This window comes from Macaca mulatta, chromosome 6, assembly GCF_049350105.2.
Source record: "Macaca mulatta isolate MMU2019108-1 chromosome 6, T2T-MMU8v2.0, whole genome shotgun sequence".
In the NCBI taxonomy this organism is placed as follows: Eukaryota; Metazoa; Chordata; class Mammalia; order Primates; family Cercopithecidae; genus Macaca; species Macaca mulatta.
Window position 1 is genome coordinate 59,695,023 of NC_133411.1, and position 12,818 is coordinate 59,707,840.

A 12,818-nucleotide genomic window follows, 5' to 3' on the forward strand; every position below is an offset into this window, starting at 1 on the left:
TTGGAAGAATGGCATTAAAATCCCCAAATGACAGCAGTAACCATTGTATTACACATCACTAGAAGATTTTACTACAAATATCTAGTATCACAGCATGGCAAATATTCCTGTAAACTTTCTCTCCACAGATAAGGCATTCTGATTGCTTTGCATTTCCCCATAAAATCTATTTTTCAAACTTCGCACTGAGAAACACTTGTTATTTTGCAAAAGCCTTTACAAAACCTTCAACTTCCAATTCCTTAATTGATGAGATAAATATAGTGGAGAGTCACTTGTAGTCCACAGAATTATTTAAATTTTCTGCCTTAAACATATTGCAAGGGTAATGACATTTTACAGGTTCTCATTAACTGTCTTCATAATGTTATAAATTGATGTCTGGCAAAGAGCAGTCTCTAATATACATGAATAATTTGAGAAGGATGATGGAGATGGTATACTTATATGGCTGTACATACATAACTCATGAACAGAAAAGATAAGGCCTAAAGAATACCTGATTTAGTTTGGTGATGCAAGATAAAGCCACTAAGATTTAGTCTACTAAGAGCGTGGAAAGTGTTCTAATATACAAAGAGGTTTGTTCTTTTGTTGAAGTTTTGAACTTTTAGAGACAGAATCCTTGGTGTTAATTTAGGCAAGCAGCACATCCCAAACCTGCACTAGGACCTTGGTTAGCTGCATATTCTGGGGGAAGATTGCCACCTACTGGAACACCAGCACCATTCCCTCAGGTTTTATGGTCGATGTAAGTATGGCTCCTTTAAAATAACATACCTTCCCACATTTATTTTAACACAAACTCCTAGATATGAAATTAGTGTATTTTTCCTCCAAAGTAAGCTCAATATAACCTGCTCCAACAGTCAGCTGCTACTACTCCCTGTTCCAGGTATCAGTCCTACAGTTCTTTGGGAGAATGATAGATGAAATTCTGGTTTTCTTAATTGCCAGGTAGGCATCAGTTGATATCCTGCTTCAGTCGAACCCAGCTATTACCTAATAGATAACCATTCTAAAGAAACAAACAAACAAAAAAAAGCATGATATTTAAAAAATTTGACTGCTTAGAGCAGTTCTACTGTCTAAAAAATGTTCACCTTTGAAATATATTTTTGACCACATATTACAAGTTTGTGAACAAGAAAAATAATACTACAATTTAAAACGTATTCATATAAGCAGAAAAACTGTTGGTGATTTGTCTAAGCAAATGACATACAGTCAAAATTATACTTTCCATTCTGTTGTCACAGTGTGGACTTTCTAACATAGCAAGGGATTTCAATGCCATCTTTTGGGTATTGAAGGGAGGGTGGGTTTGAGACCACTCCATCATCAATTTTAAAGGTAAAATTGTTGTAAATGTTTTTGGGTTGATAAAACTTAATGGTTTGAGCAGATGAGCATAAGGAAGTATGAGAAGAGGATTTAAAGACACCGAACAGCAGCATGAGGAAGAGTGCTAACTGGAGGAGTAGATCTGCAATAAGAGAGGTGACTGATAAGAGAAAATGAGATAGGAGTAGGGGATTAAGGATAGCTATTAGAAATTAAGGTAAAAAGCTGAGATATTGTCTATGGAGGAAGCAATGTGATATAGAAAGAACAAAAGAGCAAAATCAAAACTTCGGAATTGCATAGACCTGGGTCATCAGCAGGTCTGCTTCAACTGCTACAAGCTGGGAATAACAGTTTCCCCATACTTTTACTTCTATTAAGTTAAAGAGTATCTATGAAACACGGAAGCTCTTGGAAGATAGAGTAGACATTTCTCATTTCAATAACAAGTTTAAAAGAAAAATACAAAATTAATAAAGATGAAAAGAAAGGTCAATACAAAAGAACTTCGGAAAGAAGAGCTGAGATGAAAAGAATTAAAATGGCAATAGCAATAAGAAAAATCAGATCTTGATGAGAAAATTGATGGGGTAATAAAAACAGTAATTATTCTACATGATGCCCATACTATCAAAAGAAAGTAAAATATGCAGGCAGACAACATTTGCGTTGACCAAATCACATCAAGTAACCAATTTAGCTATTCGCATGACTTTCTATCCACGTGAAAGTAATTTCCATTTATCAGCTGTAAATTTTTAACTTACCTATCTTTGAGCTACACTTTGACTTTTCAACAACTTTCTGGACATTTCAGTTTAAATACTTCACCAAAATCTTCAAATCTGAATGTCAATAATAAAATATTGTTATTTTCATTATTAAACTTGACTCTTTCTCCCTGATTCTTTTACTTGATAATTAGCATCACCATTCTCCCAGGACAGTGGCCACTTAATTTAGTACTTCTACTTTTCCTCTTTCTGTCTCTTCACCTTTCCCGTGTGGTATATTTATGGTGGCGATAATGATGAAAACTAGAATGTATATATTATTTTAGAATTTATCCAACATTATTTAAACTTTTCCTAAAGATTCTTCTGCTGAATCTATTTCTCTACATCTGTTTGAATTTTTTTCCTTAAAATAAATTATATGCTTCTTAACATGTCAAGACCATCCATTATCTTTTTTTTTTTTTTTTTTTTTTGAGACGGAGTCTCGCTCTGCCGCCCAGGCTGGAGTGCAATGGCCGGATCTCAGCTCACTGCAAGCTCCGCCTCCCGGGTTCACGCCATTCTCCTGCCTCAGCCTCCCGAGTAGCTGGGACTACAGGCGCCCGCCACCGCGCCCGGCCAGTTTTTTTGTATTTTTAAGTAGAGACGGGGTTTCACCGGGATAGCCAGGATGGTCTCGATCTCCTGACCTCGTGATCCGCCCGTCTCGGCCTCCCAAAGTGCTGGGATTACAGGCTTGAGCCACCGCGCCCGGCCAAGACCTTCCATGATCTTATACAACTTGGTTTTTAGATTAATTTTCTTTATATCTTTTCAATATCCTGGTCCAAACTGTTTTTTTCTCCAAGATAACTGGTTATGTCTTTCTCCCTGTGTATTGAAAGCTCATTCATATTTCAATACCCTGATTTGATGCTATTTTCTCTATGATCACTTCCCCAGTAGCAGGTCAGCCAAACAGAAGTTGCCAGATGCCAGTTTCTTCTACCACTCAGAACATTACTAGAATTAACTGGAGTTGTTTCTGACTAAATGGATACATATACACACACATATACATTCTCGATTACTCATAGTGATTTAATGTTAAGAAATTCATTACATTGCTCCTTTGAGGCCAAATAATACATAGTGTAACTCTGCTTGTTTGAAATTAGCGATCTATTTTATAATCGAGATGTTAAGTCTTCCCAAGTTAGTTACCTATTTAGAGCAGGAATTAAAATAAATAAATAAATAAATAAATAAAGAGGTAACAGGGACCACATAGAATTGGTTAACTGTTTTGTTTTGTTTTGTTTTAATTTATTTCAGAACAGTGACTCGTCATTGGCCAGTGGAAGAAATTGGTAAGTGAATTTATTTCTGTATGTAATATTTATGAATAGAAAAAGCATTTTCTGCACGTATCCACTAAGTAAATACTGAACAAATAATTAATATGTTTTGAAAGACCTTGACTGTATTAGACTTTTTAATGTTTAGATTCCTCTGAGTTTATGTTTCTTATCATATTTACTCTTTCGTGTTTTTTTGTTTTGTTTTGTTTTGTTTTTAGAGTTTAGCATGGGTTTACCTTTTTCCGTAAGTCCCAGGAGGGCAGATTTTCTATCTTAGACAACACTGTGCTGGAACAAAAACATGAACAGTTGAGAAGTGGAAGTCAAGAACAATACTCTCCATGTTAGTTTCTGGGCACAAAGCCTAGTAAAAATTGGCATTTTGTCTTACGGTTATCATTGGTGATATAGATGAAATGAGTTATGAAGACTTAACAATTAATTTGAATTTTAGGTTATTACAATATCACTAATGACATAAAATACTCAGGATTTCATACACACACACAAACACACAAAAAATCAGATTTAATGGTAGAAATAAGCTCAGTCTGTTTACTCAGTAAAGACTATTGTGTTCATAAATGCAAGTGTTAAAAAACGAATGTACCCTCAAAGCAGCTGTATGAGTTTTTTAGTATTTTTTTCTGAATTTTAGATTTATAAAAACCATGTCTCAGCTGCTACCTTTCAACAATTTTATCCTGAGGCAATAAATAATTCAATGTGCTAATTTGACAGATGACTCTCCAGGAGACTCCTACCATTACTAGCATCATTAGGCCATAATATGTGTGACGAGGAGGGGCCATTCAGCAAATGTCCTTCACTTGTTTACCCCTAAAGAGCTGTACTCTGCACAATTAACTAATGAAGCATTATGGGCCTTTTTTTTTTCTTCCCTGCTATTTCAATATATCAATGCAGAGAGTCGAGGAAAAATACAGTCTGTTTCCTTTTGCTAGATCAGTATTTATGGGATGCTTAAGACTGCACTGTAGCTCCCAGATGAATAAGGTGAAAATAATAAGATGGTCAAAATGGATCAGCGCCATCATTACTATTACTTCCTCTTCTTTCCATGATTTGTGAAAAAAATGTAAAAGGAATTTGGTGTTGAAATGCAAAAACAAAACAAAAAATACCCAAAACAGTGCTCAAATTTTCTGCTTAATATTTGCTGATTATGAAGAATTTGTACAGTCTTCATCAAGTTAGGTAATTTTATGTTCACCTTGACCACATGTGAATTGTCTCATACTTCTATTCAAGTTTAAAATTAAATTCCAGTTAAAAAGTTTTGAACTAAGAGTGTGAATATGGGCTTTGGTGCGTATGAATCTCCTCTTACGGTCCAATTCAACAAAGCATGAACCTACGAAGGTTCAAATGAAGTCACTAAGTCCACATCTAAATAGTTTCATCCTGCAAAATTGGGTTAAACAAAGAAATATCATCTGACTAGACTGCTGTTATTGTTTCAATGAATTATTTAATTGCCAAGACATTTTGTTGCTCAGAAAAAGTGGCTTAAGGTAGAAGTGAGTTTAGGGACCCCTTTCTTGCATTTACAGAGTGTATTATAAGTTCTTAGTTTAAAAATTATCACATCCTTTACCATTCCTAGTATTGTTTTGTGCTTTAGAGTGAAAAAAAAAAAACTCTGCTTGAATCATGTCAATTGATATAATAGTTGATAGGTCCTAGGAAAAGGACAGTTACATTTTTCTCTTTCCAATCTTCATCCAGACCCACAATGATGTCGATGCTATTTCCAAGAGGTAAAAGTCACAACTATTCTTCTTAGATGTAAACTGTTTTATCCAGTTGGAAATATGGTTTCAATGATAATTATTATAATGCTTCTTTTTCCCCAAAGAAACTAATAATACATAATAATCATTGTGCTATTAATAATAAAATAGCTATAATTTATTAAATGCCAGTTTAATCTGAGCCCTTTGTTACATGCATGAGAAACATGAAAAAATGGTGTGAAGGGCTTATTGGTTCTTTTACGAACTTTGAGGCTAGAAAAATTTTCACATTAAAAGAGAAAGAGAACCATTATATTTTAAGAGTTCTGTGGACAAATTCTGGTAGATTATCAATATCCTGTCACATTTATGGGAATTCTCAAAATCACTACTACTATATACTATATATTTCCTCATACTATTCCACTTGAACAATCAATCTATTCATTTCTTCTCTCAGTAAAATCAATTTTAAACATGCTAAACCAGTAATGAGCAAATTTAGTGGAAAAACAATTTAAACCCTTTTTAAATATAAATGTTCCCAGTGGTCTTACTATAACCTGGTAAATTATAGATACAGTGAAAATCTGGTATTTCTGATATTTTGTATTTAACAAATTGAGTGCTGTTAACGTTTTTAAATATTTGCTTTTCAATCCACATATAAAAATGGAATACAATTAGTAGAGCATGTAAAATGTATTTTTTCAAAATGTACTTAGAAATGGAAAAGACTACTTGAATGCCAAGGGAAGCAGTAGTTTCTTTGCTTTTATATTGTAGAGAAGGCCGTGCATCATCTCTATGGAACATCCTATCCATAAAAATCTGAGGAACGTTTGTAAGAAGTGGGAACACTTCCAAAAAACCATGCTGGAGGAATTTCACAACACTGAATATATTTAATACAAAATTTCTTTAGAAAACATAAAAATCACCTTTTTATACCCATCCTTTTCTTTTCCTTACTTTCCGCGCCCATCCTTTACATATGAAACCTTCCATACGGTTTGTTTAAAATTCAACTGTAATGAAAAATTATTATCATAAAGGTCCAATACATACTTCAAATTACTATTGCTATTTGAACTACGTATTGGACCTTTTGGTTTGGTATTTGTAACTCAGATACTTTATTAAGCAGAAAAGAGACCAAAATATGGAATACTTTGTTGAATAATTAAATGCTTTGTAAATACAGAATAGACAAATTCATTTTAAATATTTGATCGTTTTATCCAAAAGAGATCGATTTATCTAGCAAAAATAATATGAGTCAGAATATTATATAATAAATACAATTACATGAACAATTTTAGGATTTGGGCATTTGAAATGTGCCAAGTATCACTAACAAGCACTGAAAATTACTTACAAATACTGCATATTAAAGAATATTTAAAAATACAATTTCCATAACACAAAAGCTATAAATCAGTACTCGATGAGGTTCAAAAATTACAAGTACTAAAACAAATGTATATCATTTCCATATAAATTTATCTATAATCAACATTTAACCAAAATTATCTAAAATTTTATATTTCTTCTAATGAAATGTGTTCCTGCTTTGTGTAAGAAAAAATTAATATCTACATGTTGTATTTTTCTAGAGCTTTGCTCATTCTTATGTAGTAATTTGTTTTTTTTTAGTGTGACTTTGCTCAAAATTCAATAATGTACCATTAAAAAAATAATACTTATACTAAATACATCCAAAAGAGGCACTCTCCCATACATACACCACTTAACTGTAGGCTCACAGTTCATCGGAGACATTTCTGTTTATTTTGATATCTTTTGTTAAAGAAATCCACAGTAACAATGATGACCAGACAAAGAGAGGGAAAAAAAAGCCATTCATCCATTCATGGGTAATTGAATTCCCTCATATTTCATAAACAGACTGCCTATCTGTAGGGTTGTGTTTTATTTCAATAACTTTCTTTAAAATGCTTTTCCTTATAAGATGGGGAATTACAATAATGTTTAAGAACTCAAGGTCAAAACAGTTTTTAAGTTAGTTTATTTGATGGATGCATTGCTGTGAGAGGAGTCACCCCCTCCCTTTCCTCTCCCCTCTCTCCTACAAATTGCCTTTAGACTGGATGTTTATTGCCCAATGTAAAGAACAAAACAGGGAAGTAATTAAACCTAGAATTGCCTGCTGGTGCTTATGACAGTCAGGCCATGGGCCTGAGCCTAAGAGTCTACCCAAATCTGCTGAGAAGGAGCTTTGGTTCTGAAACAAAGCCAAGCAGCAAGACATCATTACTGTTAATTACCTGATAAACAAAAAAGACTTGGTGTCGTGGCAAAACACCAAACTCAGTGTGGCAGCTGATGCTGTAAAAGACAGTTGGCCTTACTTTGTCCTGTTGAGCATTGTACTGTGAGATGATCCACCTCCATAAAGAGCTCAAGTAATTATACTCCAACAACTGTGTTTATACGCTCTGTACTCACTATTGTGCTCTACTAACAACAAACAACCTGTCCTCTGGAAACAGGTGGCATCTGCTAAACATCAAATAGAAGAGAAAAAGACATGCTCTCAAATGGAAATTTATTAATTGATAAGCCAGAGGACAAAGTACATGAAAGCAGGTGAAAAATATGGAAGGACATTATTTAGGTCCCTTATTAAATAAATAGGAACTAAATAAAATATGAGATATATTTCTCAAAATAATCATTGGCTTTTGTGACCTACCTTGGAATATAATAGCACAAAAGAAATATTTTAATAAGAATATTATTTATACATTGATATTTATATTTCATATATGATATGTGTATATGTATTTTCATTTTGTTTTTATATTTTGTCATTACAATTTTCATTGATTTATGCATGAAAATCAACAAAAAAAAAGTAGTTAAATGGAGTGGAGTGGCAGACACCATTATGTCAAGCTCAGATGAGATTGTGTCATAGAATCCTATGTCCATACAATTGCAGGACATGCAGTTAATCAAGTGGATTTGGGTGTCTTTGGGAGAGTGATGTAGCATTAATGGCACCATCAGATAGATCTGGTTAGCTTCTTGTCACCTGGGGCATGGCCTTAGGTGAGTTAGACTTCTAGAATCAATTTCTTCATATGTAAAACAAAGTTAATCATACGTTTCTCTCAGCACTGGTGTGAGGAGTCACAGATGTAATGTATACGTTCATTTAACATAGTGCCCAAGGAATACTAGGCTTTCAGTAAATAGTGGTTTTGGTAGCCAGTTGGAATAAATTAGTCACATTTGAGGCAACTGGCTATTTAAGACAACTAAGAAACACAGAGTGGGCCGAATCATAGTTGATTTGGTAAGTATGGGCAGGTAAGCAAGTCATATTCTCCACCAGTAGATACCCTATCAGCTAAGGCAAGAACACTCAAAAGCTCTGAGGCCCAGCATCTTCACCGCATTCCTCATGTGCTTTACAGGATAATGAGATGGTTAAAAGTAGTGAATTTTGATTTCAGAATGACCTACATTCAAGTCCATGCTTTGTGGATTGCTATTTCTGTGTGCCTTGAAAGATGACTTAAACTTCATAACTCATGTTCTTCACCTAAAAAGTGACATGTACAGGTCTAACCTCTTTAGAACATGAACTACCTAAATTTGATTCACAGTTTCACGATTTACTTAGTTACTTATCATATCTCTGATTTAGCATCCTCACCTTACACTGAGAACAAATATTATAACTACTTTATAGGATTGTTAGGAAAAATGAGTAACTCACTAGTCCTTAAAATGGTGCTTGGAACATAAGAAATCTGTGCTATAATGTGCTTTAATTACCAGCTATTTAGGAATTTTTGAGCTGCTTTTGAGACCTTACCTACTTGTGATAGTAAATATTATTAGTAGTAATCCCTACCTGTGCATGGATGCCACCATGTGGCATGCTCTCAATCCTCCACGTACTTTTCTGAGAGACTTTGGAGTTTACCTTCATGTTTACTTACAAGACAATGTCACCAGTATGCCCACTACAATTACCACATGACACTCCCCATGTACTTTCCCTCCTGCTTTGGCTCACTCTATTTTATATAAAGTCTTGGCAAAGTAACTTGAAAGGGCTTCTCTGTTGCCACTGCTATTATAAGATCTCAAGTGTCTGTCATTCAAGGCCATTCAAGTGTCCTGTTCTTGTAGTGGGTTTCTAGCAGACATGGAGAAAAGAATACCTCCTTAATTCTCTGTCACACTTGGTCATCTGGACCTAGAACACTCCTCATGCCCGTAACTCCTTATGTCCATAAGAGCTCTTGTGAAATCGGCTCCCAACTCCCACTTCCCTAGGCCTCCAGCCCAGCCCACTCTCAGAAGGGAATAGAGCCCAAGATCATCCTGTTCACAGCAACGGGCTCCCCACCACATGCTTCAGGCTTGTAATGACATCATGCTTAGTGGGTGAAAAATGAAAAATTTATTATTGTTACTTATGTGTCCTCTCATGTAGGCCAGCATAATTATTTTTTAAATTTGGAATTCATGGAAGTTAATCAAACTGAATTTGCATATTTGAAGCCTCACAGACTGATTATTTCTGAAGAACCATATGCCAGTGGCTGTAAAATTATGCTCCTTTGTTATACAGTCAAATTTCTTGCTTACCTTTCATGATAAAAGAATTAGTCTGACACAGCACTCTATTCACTACTATACTGTTGAATAGTAAACTTTTCTGAGCTTTTTATGACTGCCAATAATTTACATAAATAACAAGAGCATTGAAGTGCACACACTGCAGTTCTAGGGTAATGAAAGAACCATTACATTTAGCTTAGTAAGTAAGCATCCTGAATAAAATCCACCAAGAAATCATAAAAATAACAACACACAGATTGTTCTTTATATTTTTGTGTATGTTAGCTCATGTAATTCTAAATTCAGAAGTAATAATTCAAATTCAAATTCTAAAAGGTGTGTATTCTGAAGTTGCCATCATCACTTGCTTAAGAACAATCACAAGCTTTAGGTAAGTTGTTTAAAATTTCTGCATCTCTTAGCAGTAACTTCTATCCACTATTCAAAAAGGGGCTTTTCTATGTATTTTCTACCATAGAAAGTTTTTGCTACAGTGTGTATGCATACGTGATATTACAACAAAACATGTGCCAAATAATATTATTAATACATTGTAAATTTTGATTAAAATGGTCATATTAGTATTTATATACATTTATATGTTAAACAGAGGACCTAAATAACTTGTCTTAAAATGGTAAAAGTAAAGGTGTTATTCAGGTAATATAAGTGAATTTTCAAGTGTTAATGAAAAGTTGAAAATGTTACTAAGGTGCCAAGATGCTTAAGATGTATGTTTGGAATAGAACAATGGAACCTTGTAGGTCTTGCAAAGCCAGTCTGTAAAATTGAAGTAGATGACGCTGAGTGATTACTGCCAGCCCACCAACCTTGAGTAATACTTCACCAAGACATAGATTATGAAGGCATATTCCTTGCTTTCTAATGTCACCTCCACAATATTTTCATCAGTGAATGCAAAGCTATTGCCATTTTCGTCTTTGTTTCTCTCACTATACAGTTTACTCATGTTCTCCAAAATACACTGTCTTCTTAAGAAATTTTTATAGTATTTATAATAATAAAGCACTTGGAAATTATAGAATAGAAGCTACTTACTTTATAAGTATTGATATTATTTAAATCCTAAGCAGGAACTTGGGATTGATGTATTCAAAAATCAAACCAAAATTGTGATTTAATATTAACTATTTTTAAAGATTATCATCTAAAATATAGTTGTTCTAAATTTCAACGATTTTAAATATTTTTTATTAACTTAATACATACATTGAAGAGGGCAGGCATTTTTTACACTAACCAAGTTATTTATGCTGACTTATCAAATATTTACTGCTGTTTTTGTTATGTGCCTCATTCTATTTGTGTTAAATGACCTTTAGTCTCTAGTCTAAAGCAATAAAGTGAATGCTTCCTGTCCTATCGATTAGGAAAGGCCTATTTTCACACTAATAAAATGGGAAGCCTCATTTAATAAAATACTTTTTTCTGCCAGTGGCCATAGGTGAACTGGAGACTTGACAATGCTGGCAAAGGGCAACTGAGAGGACAGAGGTCAACTCTGCGGTAAATCAACTTCCAGGAACAAATCACTGGACACTATAAAAATCAAAAGTGGTTCTTTAAGAGACCAACTTGACCCTCCTTAACCAGAAAATAACATCTGACCTGGCAGTGAAATTTATCACAACATTTCAATTAAAACTTGGCAGGCACACTAGCAGCTTACTGTTTTTCTACAGTTGACCTTGTTATAGAAAAAAACAGAGACAGGAGGGAGAAAATGGATATTCTTGATTCATATTACATAACAAATATAATCTGCACAGTAAGATTTTATCAGTTACACGAAGTTTTCTAGAAACTAGATTAATATGTTATGAGTGAGTAAGATACAACTTTGCATAAATTATTTGCTGTTCAATGGTTTCAGATATCTGATTTTTTTCATGATATTAAAAAACAGCCTGCAAATGTTATCAGTTAAACAATAACCTGAAGGTGTTATATTTTACATAAAAGTACATATCTGGAGTTTGGCAGGGCAAAAAGACATTCTTAAGTATCCTCCTTTTTAATTTAGTTTTGCAATCATCTATGTATTTACATTCTAGATTTCAAGTAACTTAATCATGATTTTCCTCTCACTTCTACCAAACACAAGTGTGATAAAAACTGAGAAAAAAAATGTGTCTTATACATGCCGGTCCTTTTGGGTACGGTAATTATGATTTTAAAACCAAGTATAAAGTACAATATTTAAAAATGAGTTTTGAATCTAAATGACATGTATTGTCTCAGCAGTTCTTATCACAATGGAAGCACTAAGAAAATGTGAATAGATTAACTCAAATGGCATCACATTTTTGACCACAAAGGGCCTTTATAAAAATTTTAAAATCTGAAGTTATCTGGGCGCAGTGGCTCATGCCTATAACCCCAGCACTTCGGGAAGCTGAGACAGGAGGATTGCTTGAGCCCGGAAGACTGAGGCTGCAGTGAGCAGTGATGTTACCACTGCACTCCAAACTGGACAACAGAGTGAGAACCTGTTTAAAAAAAAAATCTGAAATCATATAAAAAGCTTGTTACTTCCTTTGAATTATTTCACTGCACACTGTGGCTCACATGTATGATAAAAGAGTAATAGGAGACAGGGACATTGGCCTCTCCTTTGCCAATGATTGACTCTGTGACTCTTCAAAGGCATATCATCGTACCTTTCTCAGTGGCAGAACAAGATGGCAGAAATAGATAATTTTAAAGATCGTTATTTTATCATTAAATGGCTATAATCTCTAAACTTTTCAAATAATAATAATGCAATACAAACAAGTTACAGAATCAGGATAAAGCTTAGGATTTTATGACTTTTAGGAATTAGAAACATTTAATGTATAGGTTTTGGTAATACTTTGGAAAAAAGATACCATGCACATGTTGCCTACTCTATGCAGGCAAAAAATTCTAAAATCAAAGAGATGATGGGGCTACTACTGTTGAGGTAACAGAGGCCAAACATGAGGGAAGTAGGTAAGGTAATGGTATTATTATGATTAGATAGCTATAGATTTTTA

At 33.9% G+C, this 12,818-nt stretch overlaps 1 long non-coding RNA gene across 1 annotated transcript in view; it reads left to right on the plus strand.

Moving 5' to 3' along the window:
• The first annotated feature begins 1,315 nt into the window (after positions 1 to 1,315).
• LOC114678681 (uncharacterized) overlaps positions 1,316 to 12,818 on the plus strand; it is a 34,420-nt gene continuing 22,917 nt past the window's right edge. The window contains exons 1-3 of the long non-coding RNA XR_003730143.1: positions 1,316 to 1,353; positions 3,396 to 3,430; positions 5,171 to 5,202. This is a non-coding gene — a long non-coding RNA (uncharacterized LOC114678681). The remainder of the gene's footprint in view (positions 1,354 to 3,395; positions 3,431 to 5,170; positions 5,203 to 12,818) is intronic.